Source organism: Symphalangus syndactylus, chromosome 18, assembly GCF_028878055.3.
Source record: "Symphalangus syndactylus isolate Jambi chromosome 18, NHGRI_mSymSyn1-v2.1_pri, whole genome shotgun sequence".
NCBI classification, from domain to species: domain Eukaryota; kingdom Metazoa; phylum Chordata; class Mammalia; order Primates; family Hylobatidae; genus Symphalangus; species Symphalangus syndactylus.
The window spans coordinates 15,436,494-15,454,866 of NC_072440.2; the positions used below are offsets into that span (position 1 = coordinate 15,436,494).

At 49.8% G+C, this 18,373-nt stretch overlaps 1 protein-coding gene across 3 annotated transcripts in view; it reads left to right on the forward strand.

Moving 5' to 3' along the window:
- SHISAL1 (shisa like 1) overlaps nt 1-18,373 on the forward strand; it is a 156,918-nt gene that overhangs the window by 131,652 nt on the left and 6,893 nt on the right. The gene's annotated exons all lie outside the window — the stretch shown is intronic.

Genomic DNA, 18,373 nt, shown 5'->3' on the forward strand with positions numbered 1-18,373 from the left:
CTGGACTGAGTCTTCTGGGGGGGGTACTGGTGCCATGGCAGAGCCCTGGGCTGGGAGTCGCGGCACCTCGTTCCACTCCCTCACCCACAGTCTCGCTGTTTAACCTCGGGCAGGTCATGTGCCTCCTCAGCCTCACTTTCCCCTTGTGTAAAATGAGGGAAAGGACTGAGGCTTGAAGCCATCTTTCAGCTTAAAACCTCTTTGACCTTCTATCTGGCTAATGGAGGTGCTGACCAGGGGCGAGAATGGATTTGAAAAATGCTTTGAAAAATTCATAGCAGGAGGCAAAGAAGAAACAGTCTTTATTTTCATAGAGCGGGAGGCAGGAGGAGTTATGGACAGAGGCTGCCGATGAAAAGGACAGCATCTCAGAGCACTTTGTGGCATTTAATGTCGAATGCATCCTCCCATTAAAGCAGTGGCATCAAATATTTACCAAAGCAGCATTAAAAATTAACCTTTACCATGGGGATGCATAAAGGCCCTAAGTTCCCCGAGAAGTGTCCGAACGTCAGGAGGGTAAAGCGACAGGAAGGAAGGCTGCAAGTGGGGTGTGAATAATGGAAGCCCCCAAAACTGACACAGCTCCCTGTTGACCCCACTCCCAAAGCCAGGGGCAGCCTCCAGCCCTGTCTCTGCAGAGGCTTCCAGCCCTTCGGAGACTCCCAGAGGGCCTGCAGGATAAGGACAGGCCCTCAGCTGGGCACCCACAGCCTTCCATGGCCTGGCCCTGCCTCTCTGGGCAGCTGGGATCTGTAGGATGGAAAAGAATGAGCCTGTTGGAGTTGGAAGATACCAGAGGAGGAAGTGGGGAGTGGTCCAGGCACTGGAAATAGCACCTGCAGAGGCACTGAGGCAGAGACAGCTGCACATGCATCCATCAGAAGAGCAGCCAGGCGGCACGAGTGTGGGGGGGGGAGGAAGTACAGGAGGGGATGGGTGGGAGATGCAGGTAGGTCTGACTGTGCAGGGCCATGGTGAGACGTGGGCTTCTCGGTCCAGGGACAGGGGTGCCCTCGAGGAGAGTAACAGGACGCATTTGCCTTTGGGAAGGGAGCTGGCAGTCCACCAGAGAGGCTGCCGCTCTCACATGAGCTGCATCCATGTCTGCGTCTTGGCTGAGGGTGGTGGTGGGGAGGGGCCGGCACCAGGGAATGGGGTCCATGAGATTGGCCAGGGCCTGGGGTGGGGGCTGAGAAGGAGGTGGGGGGCCAAGAGGATGTCTGGGACCCTGGGCTGAGTAGCCTGGGAGATTTTCCAAGATGGGGACCTTGGGGCGGACGTGGCTCTGGGCTCAGCAGCATGGAGTGTCTTGAGTTTGAGATGCCCCAAGAGACAACTGCAATGGGCCTGGGGAGGAGCAGTTCCCACCTGTGGCAGGAGGAACTCCAGGGTGAATGGGGTCTGGAAGCCGCGAGAGGATCAGGACAGCCAAGGGGCGTGGGAACTGGCCTCGGATGTGGGCTGCTTGCCCTGCCCTCCGCCTGTCGCTCCTGCGATGTCCCCTGCCTGCCGTGCCCACGTCCCCATCCCAGGTACAATCCATGGGCTCCAACAACATACCAGGCACCGTCCTGTCTGCCAGAAGCCTCTGGGCATGGCTGGCACCAAATAGCTTTGTCATCCCCACCCCACTGCCTGCCTTTTACATAGCTGGGATGCCCGCCAGCTTCTTTCTGAAGGAAAGAAAGGTTCCATGTTTCATTATTTAGATTATGTGGCGCCCTATAAAGCACAAAATAATTCTCATTGTCCTCAAGCAGGATCTTTATTTTGGTTTTTCCTGGAGACCAGGGACGCTGACTGGGGCGCGGAGCTGAGTGGGGTGTGAGGGAGTTTGCAGAGCACGGCCATTTCCCCTGTGCACCGCCTCGCCAGTGGCGTTTTTCTTGCCATTTTGCCAGAAACTCAGGCTCAGAGAGGCCACAGCACGTGTCCAAAGTCAAACAGCCAGGGAGAGGCTCTCCCAGAGCACCTGCAAAGTGCCCTGGCCCCCCAACACACACACACACACACACACACCAGAGCCTCCAACACACACATACACACCAGAGCTCTCCAACACACACATACACCAGAGCCCCCGACAGACACACAGCCCAACACACACAGAGCCCCACACACACCAGAACCCCTCAACATAGAGCTCCCCCAGCAAACACAACAAGCCCTCCAACAAACAGACAAAACACACCCCACTGCTTCATCTACTCCCCATCCCCATCCATCTAGATGGCCCATCAAGATATTTTGCTGAAGACAAAATAAAAATTCCCTTAAGCATCTCCGCGGCCCCGCTTTGAATATGTTTTCTCTCGACTCAAAAGGACATCCATTTCTTGGGTGCTTTCTGTGTGCCAAGCGTTGTTACGTGCACTGTCTCATGTCCTCACATGTAGCAGATGAGTAAACTGAGGTGGTGGAGATGGTGACTTTGAGCTAAGGCTGAGTGAAGACTGGTACATCCTGGGGTCCTCTCTGCCAGGTGCACACTGAATGGCAAAGCTGGGTCTGAGCCCTCAGCTTCCCAGCAACTCTCCCCTGAAGCAGAGAAGGGGATGAAGCTGTGATGCAGAGAAGCCTGATCCAGACACCAGCTCACTCTGGGGGAACCCACACATCCCTGAAGGATGGGACTGGTGCCAGGGAACCCCCAGAGCCACACTGGCACCAGTAGGAAGAGGAAGCAGGAGGCAGAGGGAAGACCTCCCCAGGCAGCCTGGCTCTACAGCAGATCTGCTGGCCTCAGTAAGCAGGGAGCTCCCCATCACTGCAGCGTGCAGGCTGAGGTCAGAGGCTCGTTCCCTGGGACAGAGTAGAGGGATGTCCGGATGCACAATCTGCAAGATGCTCCCTCTCCCAGAATCTCTAGCTCTGCCATGAAGCCTTGTATTAGCTAGTTGGTGCTGTGTAACAAGTTACCCCACAAGTCAGCAGCTTAAAACAAGCATTTATTTAACCCTTTCTGTGAGTCAGAAAGGTGTGAGTCAGGGTGTGGTTTTGCTGGGTCTCCTGGCTTGGGGGTCTCTCAGGAGGCTGCAGTCAAAGCATTGGCTGAGACTGGTTCTCTCAAGGCTCTGCTGGAGAGGACACACCTCTCAGCCCACTCAGGTGGCTGGTAGCGGGTTCAGGTGTTGGCTGGGGGTGTCAGTTGCTCACCAGGTGGGCCTCTCCACAGGGTAGCTCGTGGCATGACAGCTGACCGCCCAAAAAGAGGGCTCTGGGAGAGAGAGTTCAAGGTGCAGAGCCCGGTGGAACCCACAGTCTTTTTGGAGCCTAATCTTGGAAGGGACATCCCATCCCTGTCACTTCTATTCTATCCATTTGTTACAAGCGAGCCACTTGGCTCCGTTCCCATCCTTTGGTCTCCCTTGGTACCAAAGGGAAGGGTGTAAGTAGCTGGAGGTAGATTCTTTGGAGGCCGTCTTAGGGCTGCGTACCACAGGCTTCAACGTAGACTCACAGTAGGGGGCTGTGAGCAGCCGCATTTTACAGATGGGGGGACTGAGAGCAGAAGGGAAAAGTCAACACTCTGGTGTGTGTGTGTTGGGGTCTCTGTTGTGTGTGTGTTAAGGTCTCTGGTGTGTGTTTTGGGGGCTCTGGTGTGTGTGTTGGGGACCTCGTCCAAGGTCACATGGCTTGTGAATTGCTGGGGGCTCTGGTGTGTGTGTTGGGGACCTCGTCCAAGGTCACACGGCTTGTGAATTGCTGGGGGCTCTGGTGTGTGTGTTGGGGACCTCGTCCATGGTCACACGGCTTGTGAATTGCTGGGCCCAATTCAGGCTGGGGCCTGTAGGACTCTGGTTAAACATCTTGGGCCACATTAGAGGCCTCCCAGGCCATGCCCGAGGTGCCCCATCCTGGCAGAGAGCATCCCTCAGAGTGCGGAGGGTGAGCAGGGAGGCAGGCAGGGCTCCAGGGACCTTGCTGCATCTGCATCCGTGGACTGACATCCCCTGAGAGTGACTGCATCCGTCAGGACACCCCACCTGTGCCCCAAACCCCTGCACATTGGACCCTGCAAAGAGGACAGGTCTGCAGGGGATGGGAAAGTGTGTCCAGCCACCAGAGCTCACACCACACCTGCTCTCTGTCATTTATTCAGCAAACTCTCCCATAAAGCTCTCCCATATGCCAGGCTCTGCACTGGCCTTGGAGAGAGGCTGCCAAGGGAACCACCATTGAGAAGATCTGGTCCCCAGCAGGCCTTGGGTCTCTCTTCAGCTCCTCCCTGGGCAGCATGGCCCTGAGCCTCACTTTACCCAACTGTAAAATGGAGTGATCATCTCTGCTTTCCTCCCAGTGAAGGTGCAAGAACTGGGCAATCCCACGGGTCCACCAGGGCTTTGACAAGGCAGGTGCTGGGGCAGAGCACTCTGGTCAGGAAGCAAAAGATGAAGGTTCCCATCTTGGCCCCAGCCTGGATCTGTGCCCATTGCATTGTGTGGACGCACCACACTGTGTTTCTTCATCACCTTTTGAGGAAACTTGGGTTGTTTCCACCTTCCGGCCGTTATCAGCAAAGCTGCTATGAACCTTCACATCCATGTCTCCTGGTGAAGTGAAAGCACACATCTCTCTTGGGTATTGTGTGAGTGTCCCGTAGCTGCTATAATAAATTATCACAAATGCAGTAGCTTAAAACAACATGGATTTAGTCTTGTACAGATCCAGAGGACAGCAGTTGGAAAGGAGACTCATGAACACCTCATGTCAAGGCATCAGCAGCACGGGGCCCTGCTGGAGGCCACGGGAGTGAGTCTGTTTCCTTGTCTGCTCCAGTTCCCAGAGGTGCCCACATTCCTCAGCTTGTGGCCCCTTCCAGATACAAGGACATCTCCAACCTCTGCTCCCATGGCCACATCCCCTCTGCTGACTCTGAGCCTGCTGCCTTCCTCACTTAGGACCCTGTGATGGCATCAGGCCCAGCCAGTTAATCCAGGCTCATCTCTCTCTCAAAACCCTCAACTCCATCGCGTCAGCAGAGTCTCTTTCTCCGTATCGAGGCAGCGTTCCTTGGGATGGCCATCTTGCCCCAAATAGGTTCCTTGATGTCCCTGTACTGTCTGCAGGGACACATTTACAAAGTAGGATTAATAGCATCTTCCCCCTTTCAGGTCCCTGTGAGAATCCCTTGGGAAAATATGTGAAGGTGGCCGGGCCCTGTGGCTCACGCCTGTAATCCCAGCACTTTGGGAGGCCGAGGTGGGCAGATCACCTGAGGTGAGGAGTTCGAGACCAGCCTAACCAACATGGCAAAACCCCATCTCTACTAAAAATACAAAAACTAACTGGGCTTGGTAGTGGGTGCCTGTAATCCCAACTACTCGGGAGGCTGAGGCAGGAGAATCGCTTGAACCCGGGTGGCGGAGGTTGCAGTGAGCCAAGATTGCGCCATTGCCTGGGCGACAGACTCCATCTCAAAAAAAAAGAAAAAATACGTGAAGGCTCCCAGCCCCACACCCCACGTGCATACAGTCAGCGCCAACTAACAGAAGCTGTTGCCGCTGCTGGGGAACACATTGTCTCCAGTTCACCTGGAATGAGGCGTGTTGTGCCTCATGATTCCTCTGCTTTTGTCGGCAGGAAGGGTTATTGTCACAGATGTTCCACATTCTGGAAGCTTTCGTTGTTATTCAAATTACCAGGTGCTCTGTTATCTTCCCACTTAGGTTGCAGGTGCCAGCCCACCAGGCCTGCCAGCTGCAGACCCTCCTCACCCTGTGGGCCTTGCTTGCAGTTCCAGGCTCAGCTCCTCTCTCGCCAGGGCCACTAGAGCCAGCAGAGCAGCCTGCTGCTCCCCAGCCTGCCCAGGCCACTGCCCCAGACGAGAGGGGCTGGCTGTGTGGCCCTGTGGTCAGCAGCACAGGCCAAGCTCCACTGCTAGCTAGATACACAGTTCTGGGCCAGTGACATTTTTCTCTCTGAGCCTCATTTTCCTCATCGGCAAGTTGCAGGGACTAGTGGTCCCCACCCCTGAGGCTGCTGAGAGAACTGAGGCTACACACACATGGGAAGTGCTTGGCACAGTGCCCGGTGCAGAAGAGATAATCAGTTCCCTGCAGCCCTAATCTTGCTGCTATGAGAATTAGGCATGATCTTCCATGTCGACTCCCCACAACTTTGGGATCAGGTCCAGACACCTTCTCCTGGCAGATGAAGGCCTTGTAGCTGCCGCCTCTCCAGACTCACCCCTGCCGGGAGCATCTTGTGCCACGACACCCATGCCCCTTGTGATCCTCTGAATGGCCTTGGCTGAGGCTGTTCCATCTGCCTGGAGTGCCCTCCCTGTCGTCCCAACAAACCTTGTCCAGGGCCCAGCTCTGTGGCTGCTCCCAAAAACTTTTCCCCCAATCCCCACCCTGGCCAGGGCCCCAAGACTGCCAGACACTCGCCGCTGATACAGTGTGGGTCTGCTGCTCTTGTTTCGGGGTCCTGGTGTGGCTCCGCCACCAGCTTGGAGCCCTCGAGGGCAGGGCCCACACCTGACTCAGTTCTGAGCCCCCAGAACCCAGCCCAGGCCCTGGCCGAAGATGCTATAGTTCCAGCTTATGGAAGGCCTAGTGTGAGGGGCCACGAGTTGACAGTGAGGGGAGTGCTGGTAAGCCTGGGCCTGGGCCTGGGGTTCCACAGAACTGACAATGAGGGGTGAGATGACCTGCAGAGTGCCTAGGAGGACACATGACCCGTGCATCAGGGTAGGCAAGTGCTCTGCATGGCAGGAATCAGTGGCCACACAGGAACAGCTTCCTGCACTCACAGGTATGTGACCAAGGCGTGCTTGCCATGAGAGCAGAACAAGAGTTGACATTTGCCAAAGATTCCTTCCAGAAGGCTGTGCAATGAGGAAGCATTCCCGGGGCTGCTGTGGGCTGATGAGCTGGGCTGTGTCCACAGGAGTGATAGCCCCACTGGGCAGCAGTGAGGATGGCCTAGAGCGGTATAAGGCCCAGAGAGGTTAATGACTCGCCCAGGGTCACATAGCCTCTGAGGGGCAGAGCTGGGAACTGAACCGGGGCTTGTCTGACATTGAGGCCGTGGTAATCTCTGCCATGGGACTCTACAGTGCTGTGTGGTACAGGGTGTTACAAAGGCCTGTGGGAGTCAGACAAGCTGCACAGAAGGGGCGCCCAGTGAGTGAGGTCTTGAAGGATGTACAGGAGTTTTCTAGGTGGAGATAGGGGAGGGTATTCCCAGTAGTGTGAAGAGCACACTGGGGCTTTCTGGAAAGAGAGTACTTTGGAGTGGAGACCACAAAACTGAAAGTAATAGTTCTGTTGGTGAGAGGCCTTGAGGCCCAGCTAAGGCATCAAAACTTTACCCTCTAAGAAGCTCTAAGTAGAATGTTTCTTTTTAAAAAAAATTGATTGATTTTGAAATATTTCATTTTCTGCAAGAGAATCCATATAATGTATATATATATATATAAATATATATATGTGTGTGTGTATATATACATATATATATGGTATAAAAAGCAATGAAGCAAACACCACATTCTCACCACTGGCACAAGAAATAGAGCTGCATCAATGCCATAGCGGCCCTCAGCATGCCCCAGTGGCACCCCTTCCCTCCCGGGTCCACCAGCCTGAATTTTGTGCTTGTCATCCCCAAACAGAGATGTATCCCCAGGGAGTGACCGAAGCCACATTGCCCTCTAGGGAAACCGCTCTGGGGAATGCAGAGACTGCCATGCAGGGGCAACCATGGGGAGGCCTCGGCCAAAGTCAGGGGTGACGCTGCCCCCACCCCAGAATGGACAACCTCTTTTCCATGTCAGCCTGCAGCAGCAAAAAGGAGTGAGGAGGGGCATGGCTGCTGCCACCCTTATCCCTGAAGGGCCACCACAGGCCAAGAAGGCCAGACTGTGGGCCACAGGCAAGTGTTTGGCTCTGCATTTTAAGTTTTCCAGGTAACTGAGCAGCTTAAAAGAGAATGGCCTGTAAAGGAGTGAGTTTACTGTTCCTGGGGAAAGCAAGCAAAGGCCTCGACCATCACCTGGACCTCCTCTCCAAGCCTCCTCTGACTTTCTGTCCCTCTTCCCTCAGCCCCTGGGCTCCCTCTGTCCCAACCTTTACCAGCCTAATGGCACTATCCATACCTGCAGACAGGGTCTGCAAGGCCAGAGACTGAATTGTCACCAGGTCCTGGGCTGAGAATAAGTCCATGTCACATTCTTCCCTTCCTGTGCAGCACAGAGGTTGGAGATGGGCTCTCCAGTCAGGCCGTAACTGAACACAAGTCTAGCCTCTTGCAGAATCCAATGAACAAAGCGAGGTCTAGTAGAAAGAAAGTGACTTTATTCCAGAGCTTGGTTAAGAGGAAACAGTACAGGCTCCTGACTTAAGGGAATCACTTCAGCTTTCGGGGAGGAAAATGGGGTCTTTAAAGGGGAACTCGGTGTGAAAGGCATGCAGGGGAGGGAGTGAGGAGGTACAGGGTCCACCTGACTTGCTTGTATGTCTTCTCAGTCGGGTGGTCTGGAGGGCGCCATGGTGGACAGAGCTAGGCTGTAAACTCACCGTTGTCTCGAGGCAATCTCCTGGTGGGGGAGAATCCCAGAGGGTGCCTGGTTTGGTTCAACATTTTGTCCTGAGAATTTCTAAACAAATCGAACTATAGTTAGGTATGCTTGCAGTGCAGGGAGCACCTGGTGGAGGGGAGGTAAATGTTATAATTGCATTCCTGAAGAGCTAAGAGGTGAACACACAGGGAAAAAGAAAAAGATAAATTCTAGGAAACTTGGACACTCACTTGCAAGCCCCCCTAAGCTGAAATTCCGACATTGTCCAGCCACCACAAAGATCAGCAGAACCTTGGGTCATCTCCTCTATTTTGGCACATATACTTCTATTAATACAACCCAAAGTCCTTTTCCTTCTCAGCTCCCCTTAGCATGTGAGAGTGTCTGCCCGTCCCCACACGCAGCCATGCCATGCACAAGCCCAGGGTCAGGAAGTGCTTCTCGGAACCCATTTGTGCAACCGAGGGCTCCACCCAGGAAGCAGCCCCCCATCCTGCTGTTTCCCAGCTCCCCTGGGCCTCTGGCTGTTTTTTTTTTTTTTTTAAATAATTTTTATTTTATTTTTAGACGGAGTCTTGCACTGTCGCCCAGGCTGGAGTGCAGTGGCATGATATCGGCTCACTGCAACTTCCGCCTCCCAGGTTCAAGCAATTCTCCTGCCTCAGCCTCCTGAGTAGCTGGGATTACAGGTGCGTGCCACTGCACCCAGCTAATTTTTTTGTATTTTTAGTAGAGACGGGGTTTCACCATGTTTGAGCTGGTCTCCAACTCCTGACCTCATGATCCGCCCGCCTCGGCCTCCCAAAGTGCTGGGATTCCAGGCATGAGCCACCGCACCTGGCCTACTTCTGGCCGTTTCTACCATGTGGCCACCCTGTTGCAAGTTTCCACCCAAGAACATAGCGGGGCGGGGGAGGACACGCTTCCCTTTTTCACGAGCCTTGTGTGATGTTCTCAGGTTTTCAGCCTCATGGTCGAGTCAGCCAGGCTTCATTCTGGTTTCCAACCCTTGGGTCCAGAATGTTGAGCTGGTCACACCTCCTGGTCCATAGCTCCCCCATCAGTGGCTGTGATGGGCCCCTTACTGTGCCTGCCCCCTGACCCCCCAACCCTCCACGCCTACTCCATCCACCCCTCTCTTGCATCTTGAGTGTGATGCTCAAATTATGCACAATGCTGGGAAAATGGAAGTGTTTTCACTTTTCATGTATAGTATTTCTTACATTTGACCCAACATTATGTGTGCAAGATCTCTGCATTCTGCCACAGGGGCTCTTGCACCCTCACTTCTGAGAACCGTATGGAAGCCTGTGTACACACCATGGAATACTATGCAGCCATAAAAAAGAACAAGATCATGTTCTTTGCAGGGACATGGATGGAGCTGGAGGCCATTATCCTTAGCAAACTAACACAGGAACAGAAAACCCAACACGACATATTCTCACTTATAAGTGGGGGCTAAATGATGAGAGCACATGGATACATAGAGGGGAACGACACACACTGGGGCCCACTGGAGGGCGGAAGGTGGGAGGAGGGAGAGGACCAGGAAAAATAACTAATGGGTACTAGGCTTCATGTCTAGGTGATGAAATCACCTGTACAACAAACCCCCATGACACACATTTAGCTGTGTCACAAACCTGCACGTCGTGCACATTTACCCCTGAACTTAAAAGTTTGTTTTTTTGAGACAGAGTCTTGCTCTGCCACCCAGGCTGGAGAGCAGTGGTGCGATCTTGGCTCGCTGCAACCTCTACCCCACCGGATTTGAGTGATTCTCCTGCCTCAGCCTCTCAAGTAGCTGGGACTACAGGTGCCCATCACCACCCCTGGCTAATTTGTATTTATTTAGAGACGGAGTTTCATTCTTGTTGCCCAGGCTGGAGTGCAATGGCATGATCTCAGCTCACCGCAACCTCCTGGGTTCAAGCAATTCTCCTGCCTCACCCTCCCGAGTAGCTGGGATTATAGGCATGCGCCACCATGCCCAGCTTATTTTTGTATTTTTAGTAGAGACGGGATTTCACCATGTTGGTCAGGCTGGTTTTGAACTCCTGACCTGGTGATCTGCCCACCTCGGCCTCCCAAAGTGCTGGGATTACAGGCGTGAGCCACCGTGCCCGGCCTTAAAAGTTTTTTAAAAAGAAGCAGCTCATGCTAATGCAGTTCCCTAGGAAGGTGACGGGTTGCCCCTGAAGACCAGCTCCAGGGCTGCTTTGGGAAGTGCATGCAGAGAGAGGTTGCCAGATCGTCTGCAGAGCACAGTGGCGAGTCCCTTTCACAGGTGTTCACTTACCTTTCAAATCATCTGATCTAAGTTTGGCTGATTTGATGGCTCTAAAGTGACATCTTATGGTCTTACAAATTTTGTTATCTAGGTAATGAATACATTTTATTTTATTTATTTATTTATTTTTGAGGCGGAGTCTTGCTCTGTCGCCCAGGCTGGAGTGCAGTGGCGCAATCTCGGCTCACTGCAAGCTCCGCCTCCCGGGTTCCCGCCATTCTCCTGCCTCAGCCTCTCCGAGTAGCTGGGACTACAGGCGCCCGCCACCATGCCTGGCTAATTTTTTGTATTTTTAGTAGAGATGGGGTTTCACCGTGGTCTCGATCTCCTGACCTCGTGATCCGCCCGCCTCGGCCTCCCAAAGTGCTGGGATTACAAGCGTGAGCCACCGCGCCCGGCCTAGATTTTATTTTTTTAAAGCAGTTTTAGGTTTACAGAAAAATTGAGAGGAAAGTACAGAAATTGCCCAGGGGCGGAAGGTGGGAATTCAAGACTAAAGTTCAGGGCAGAGGGCTCAGCGTGTAAGTGGCATTAATGCCACAAATCATGAATCTCGAATCTCGATGACCAATGCCCAGGGAAGGAAAGCAGGGCGTGGGAGGTGGCTGAGGACAACTGTCTGAGCCTGGTCTCTGTGTGGCTCTCCATTGTGTGGGAGCTGTTGTTTTTGACCTGGCATCCTGCTGATGGACACTTCAGTGATCCACATCTTCTGCCGTGACCCACCTTTCTGTGATTAATGTGCTTGTACCTATGTTGCCCTTGTGAGCATGTCTGTAGGAGATTCGTTACGTGCGACCACTGGGTCAGAGGATGTGGGCATCTGTACTGTAGGCATGTGTCAAATTGCCTTCCACAGAAATGACCCCAGCATCTCCTTGACTAGCAGTGAAGCAGAAACCCAAACCAGCACAAGCGTCGGGCGCTCAGCACTTTTGATCTGTGTCAGGGTGGCAAGTGAAGGAATGCAGATGCTCCCTTTTGTCTGCGCTCTGAAATCCTCTCTCATTATGACTTTAATTTGCATTTCTCTTATTTTAGACTTTGGATTTGCTATTTGACAGTTTCTCTCTTTCTTCTTGGCAATTGGTCTGTTTAGATTCTACCTTTCCAGATCCTGTGGGTAATTTCTCTTTTCTTGGAAATTGATCCATTTCTTGGAGGCTTCCTGATTTCTGTAGAGTTGAGCAGGCAGTTGCCTTTGTTCTTCTGCTTGTTCAGTTCATCTTAATTGAGTGCGGACCCTGTGCCAGGCATCGTTATTGGCCCTGGGGATACAGTTATGGGCCAAAAGCAGCAAAAAGCCTGCTTTTATGGAGACTGCAGACAATTTTTAAAATGTTATTTTAAAACATATTTAATATGTTAAATATGTGGACTGTCAGACGGTGATAATGCGTTTGAGATAGAGGATGATTTTAAATGGTGGCCAAAGCGATCACTAAAATGGTGACTTAAAGGAGATCAGGGATTCTGCCTTGGGTTTATCTGGGAGAAGAGGCAGGAACATGCTGGTACGGATGGTGTATTAGTCAATGTGCTCCAAAGAAACAACCAATCGCATATAGACATACATGAAGACACACACTGTAGGGAGTTGGCTCCTGCAGCTATGCAGGTTGAGGAATTCCAAAAGTCTGGGTTAGCAAGCTGGAGACCCAGGAGAGCCGATGGTGTGAGTTCCAGCGTGAGTTCCAGTTTGATTTGAGGGTCTGAGACCCAGGAGAGCCGATGGTGTGAGTTCCAGTTTGATTTGACGGTCTGAGACCCAGGAGAGCCGATGGTGAGTTCCACTGTGAGTCGATGGCCTGAGACCCAGGAGAGCTGACAGTGTGAGTTCCACTTTGACTGGAGAGCCTGAGACCCAGGAGAGCCAATGGTGTGAATTCCAGTCCCAGCGTGAGTCTAAAGGGAGGAGAAGAACGATGTCCCCACTTAAAGGCAGGCAGAGACAGCATGAATTCCCCCTTACTTGTTGGTTCTGTTTAGGCCTCCAGTGGGTTGGATGAGGCCACCTGCACAGGGGAGGACACCATTTTCCTCCGTCTGCCAGGTCACATGTTCATCTCATCATGAAACACCTTCACAACACACCCAGAAAAATGTCTCACCAAATATCAGGGCACCCTGTGGCCCAGTCAAATTGATACAAAACAAACCATTACCATTGGAGTGGAGAGAATGAAAATGAAGAGAGTGAGGAATAGGACAGGGAGGTGATGGGGTGGGAAGGGCTTTAGCTTCTGCTCTGAGTGAATCTGGGAGCCACTGAGGGTTTTGAGGAAAGGGGTGATGTAATTGGACTTAGGTTTTCTCAGAGCTCCTCTGGCTGCTGTGTTGAGAGCAGATGGAAGGGGCTGACCAGCGCAGACACCACTGCAAGAATCCTGCCAGCCTGGACCACAGTAGGAGCAGTGGAGGCAGCAGGAAGTGTAAGGCTTATTGAGATTCTGAAGGAAGGGCCAACGGGATTTGCTCCTGGGTTGGATATGGGGTGTGAAAGGAAGAAGAGGGGTCAAAGATGACTCCAGGCCTCTGAGGAGAGCAACTGGCAGGATGGAGTTGTATTTCCTGAGGTCAGGAAAATTGTGGGAAAAGCCAGGTGGGGGAGGAAGGTTGGGATTTTAGTTTGGGGTATATTAAGTTTGAGGTGTCTATTAAATATCCATTTGGTGACATTGAGTAGACACGTTGGCCATCAGAATGGAGTTTAGGTGAGAGTTTGAGGCTCAAAAGTCATCAACATATCTCCAGCCTGGGTGACAGAGTAAAACTCCGACTCCATCTGAAAAAAAAAAAAAATCAACATACAGTGTTTAAATCCTTGGAAGGAGATGAGATCCATGAGTGTGTAGAAAGAGTGGAGAAGAGGAGGTCAGGAAGATGTGGGCAGACCAGCAAAGGGCTGGAGCAGGAGCAGTGGGAGGAGGAGGAGGAGGAGCCAGGAGAGGGGACTGCAGTGTCCTGGAAGCAGGTGGAGTGATCACCTGAGTCAATGCTGCTGGGAGGATGAGTGAAAGGGGGACTGAGAATTGACCACTGGGTTTATTAACACAGAGGTCTTTGGTGACCTTGACAAGGGCAAATTCTGCAGAGAAGTTGGAAGAAAAGTCTGTTGGGAGGGGCTAAGTGATGGTGAGAAGTGAAGCTGGAGAGCAAAAGTGCAGAGAATCCTTCCAAGCAGTCACCTCCACCTTCTACATATTATATCTCCTGCTTCATTAGATTCCTCAGCAGTGAACATGTCTCATTGTGTTTCAAAGAACAAGTAGTTGGGGCCAGGGATGATGGCTTATGCCTGTAATTCCAGCATTTTGGGAGGCCAAGGCAGGAGGATTGCTTGAGGCCAGGAGATCAAGATCAGCCTGGGCAACACAGCAAGACCCTATCCCTGCAAAATTTTTTTTTTATTAGCTGGGTGTAGTGGTGCACACCTGTAGTCTTAGCTACACAGGAGGCTGGGGCAGGGGAATCACTTTAGCCCAGGAGTTTGAGGTTGCAGTGAACTGTGATTGCACCATTGCACTCTAGCTAGGGTGACAGAGCAAGAGCCTGTCTCTAAAAAAAATAATAATTTAAAATTTAAAAAAAAATGGAGTTGAGTTCCTTTCTTTTGCTGTTAACTCCATTTCTGTTTTATTTATTGCTACTGTATGTCTTTCTTAGGTTTATTTTGTCTTTTCTAACTTTTTGAGTTGGTCAATTCATTCTTATTTATTAATAAGATCAGTGTTTAAGGCTATGTATGTTCCTCTTAGCATTGGCTCGGCTGCATCCCACAGGTCCTTAAATATATATTTTGTTATTGTCTAGATATTCTGCAGTTTTTATTTTTTGCTCTCTCTAACTCAAGGTTATCTAAATGTTTATAGACCTCTTGGTGGCAAAGTTTGGTTTGGTCTGTGGTTTCGTTATTAGTATTTTCAAATTCTAGTATATTGTGATCAGAGAATGTTGTCTTATTTCTATTTTTTGGAATTTACTTTCTTTGTGGCCTGATAGTCACTTTTTGTGTGTGCACTTTCAAGAGCATTTGAATAGAATGAAGGTAGACTGTGTTTTACACACACACACACACACACACACACACAGTTGTTAGATTATTTGGCTCCATATCTCCTTACTTTAGTTTTTGCCAACTGCATATGGAATGGATTGAGAAAGGTGAATTAAAATGCACTAGGCTGGGCATGGTAGCTCATGCCTGTAATCCCAGCACTTTGGGAGGCCTAGGTGGGCAGATCACATGCGGTCAGTAGTTCGAGACCAGACTGGCCAACATGGTGAAATCTCATTTCTACTAAAAATACAAAAAAAATTAGCCAGACATGGTGGTTGAACACCTGTTATCCCAGCTACTCAGGAGGCTGAGGCAGGAGAATCGCTTGAACCCAAGAGACGGAGGTTGCAGTGAGCCAAGATCATACCATTGCACTCTAGCCTGGGCAACAGAGTGAGACTGTCTCAAAAAAAAAAAAAAAAAAAAAAAAAAAGGCACTAATACTAGCATACTCTGCTTCTTCTTCCTAAATTTCCAGTCTTGCTCTGTGAATATTGAGGCTTCTCCCTAAATTTCCAGTCTTGCTCTGTGAATATTGAGGCTATGCTATTTGGTACATGAACATTCATTACTGTTAGATCTTCATGGTGACTCTTATCCTTCACCCTCACACAGTGCCCTTCTTTTTTCTCATTCAATATTTTTTGCCCTGACTTCAGCTTTGTCTGATATTAAGATTATGACCCCTGATTTATCTTCATTTGCATTTGTCTGTTATGCTTCTGCTCATCCTTTTTAAAAATTATGGTAAAATGCACATAACATTTATCATTTTAGCCATTTTTAAAGTATACAGTTCAGGGTTATTAAGTACTTCTCACTATAGTGCAACCATCACCATCATCCCTCTGTAGAACTTTGTAAAAAATCATCTGCCCTTTTTTTTGTTTTTTTTTTAGATGGAGTCTCGCTTTATCACCCAGGCTGGAGTACAGTGGCATGATCTCAGCTCACTGCAACCTCTGCCTCCCGGGTTCAAGTGATTCTCCTGCCTCAGCCTCCTGAGTAGCTGGGACTGCAGGCACCCACCACCACACCTGGATAATTTTTTTGTATTTTTAGTAGAGACAGGATTTCGTCATATTGGTCAGGCTGGTCTTGAACTCCTGACCTCGTGATCTACCTGCCTCGGCCTCCCAAAGTGCTGAGATTACAGGTGTGAGCCACTGCACCTGGCCCTGCCCATCCTTTTCTATGAAACCTTGCTGAATCATTCTACCTTCAGTGCCTTTGTTTGTGATCAGTCTTTTTTTTTTTAAGCAAGTGTGTATGGCTCATTAACATTTACTGATATGGCAGATGCATTTGGTCTTAGTTCTGTCATCATTGTTTGATAGGCTTTCTGCTTTTATAGTTTTGTGGGGGTTGTCAACTTTTACCATATGGTCTCTGTTGTCTTTGTTTTATTTTCTGTGTGTATGTCTTCTAGATAATTTGGAAAGCTGCGCTTTTGATCCCATAGTTATCTTCATAATTATAATATGACATGATATCTTTAATCCTTTTATTTCTCCAGACAACATTTATTTTCTCCCTACTGTGAAAAGCATCAAAATTAGAATACTTCTACTTCCCCTCCTCTTATCTCCCTTCCATCATTTTAGTTGATTATATTTTTTGTTTACCTTGACGCCTCTAATTTTAAACTTCTAAGCAATTCTTTAGACCCTCAACTATATATGAATATGTCATAGTTTACTTATATTACCTCCCTGCTTCTCATCTCCACTGCTCCAACTTTTTATTATTTATGCCAGTTCTCTGTTTTGTTTCATTCTTCTCTGTGATGGTCATAATCTTTAGATTGGCTGCAATAGTCCTACAGTTACACAAATTCTATGCTCATTGCTGGCACTCTTGGCAGGGCTCCATTTATACCTTGACCCCTGATTTCTCTTCATTGCATTTGTTATGCTTCTGCTCATCCTTTTTATGAATTGTGGTAAAGTGCACATAACATAACATTTACCATTTTAACCATTTTTAAGTATACGGTTCAGGGGCATTAAGTACCTTCTCACTGTAGGGCAACTGATATGGTTTTGCTGTGTCCCCACCCAAATCTCATCTTGAATTATAACTCCCACAATTTCCATGTGTCATGGGAGGAACCTGGTGGGAGGTAATTGAATCATGGGGGCAGGTCTTTCCCATGCTGTTCTCCTGGTGAATAAATCCTCATGAGATCTGATGGCTTTACAAACGGGAATTTTCCTGCACAAGCTCGCTCTCTCTCTCCCTTTGCCTGCCACCATCCACATAAGATGTGACTTGCTCCTCCTTGCCTTTTGCCATGATTGTGAGGCCTCCCCAGACATATGGAACTGTGAGTCCAATTAAATCTCTTTCTTTTGTAAATTGCCCAGTCTTGGGTATGTCTATCAGCAGCGTGAAAATGGACTAATACAGCAGCCATCACTGCCATCCATCCACAGAACTTTTAAAAAATCATCTGCCCATCCTTTTACAGTAAACCTTTCTGAATCATTCTTGATTTGCCTAAGGGTATCCTTAATTTTTTTAAGAAGGGGTCATGGGAACTTTAATTCAGAAATATGTTCAACCTGTTTTTCTGTTGACTTTATTCTTGAAAGATGGTTCATTGGGCTTTAAATTCTTGGTTTATTCATTCATTTGACAAATATTTATTAATCCCCTACAGTATGCCAGTTACTGTTCTAGGCCCTGGCAATGCAGCGATGTGTAAAACACATAATCGCCTTAACCCTCTTGTAGCTAACTTTCTATTTGGGGAAGACAAACAGTAAACTATTAAGTAAGTACAATAGGTGGTATGCTGGATAGAGGTGTGTGCTATGGAGAAAAACAAAGCAGGTGATGGAGAGCACCTGGACCTGGCTTTGTTCTGTGAAGCAGAGGAGATGGCCCCACAGAATCTCTCACCCTTAGCCCCTGTACACATTCCCACTAATGCAAAGGGTGGAGAGTAGGTTCTGCCTCTTGGCATATCACACACTCAGGGGAGGTGGGCTTTGCTGGCTTTGTTGGAACCACTCCCTTGACTTCTCCATTTGGTTGAAGATGGTTTATCAGTTAAGAACACTCACCAGATACAATTTATGCAAGTAAAAGAAATTCAACTGCAATGGTATGGAGGGGGCAGTCCAGGGCTGCCACCAGAACCAAGTTTCTGCCTGCTTTTCTACTCCACCTGTGTTAGTGAGCGTCCTTCATTCTCATGCATGCAAGATAGTTCATTTTCCCCTGGATTCATGTCCCCTTCCCCATAGACTCCCACTTACACAGCATTAGCCAGACTGGGTCATGTGACCACCCCTGCTTGCAAGGGAGTCTGGGAAGGTAAGTATTTGTGACTGGGCAATTGCTCTTATAATAGACACAGGGCAGTGGGGTTCATGCTGCTTTCCACAGATGAAGCTTGTATTTCTTTTCCTCATTGTCTTGTTTGAAACTTGACTCTGCCAATCAAAGCTATAAGTGCCCCATAAACCTGTTTCCACACTGTAGATCT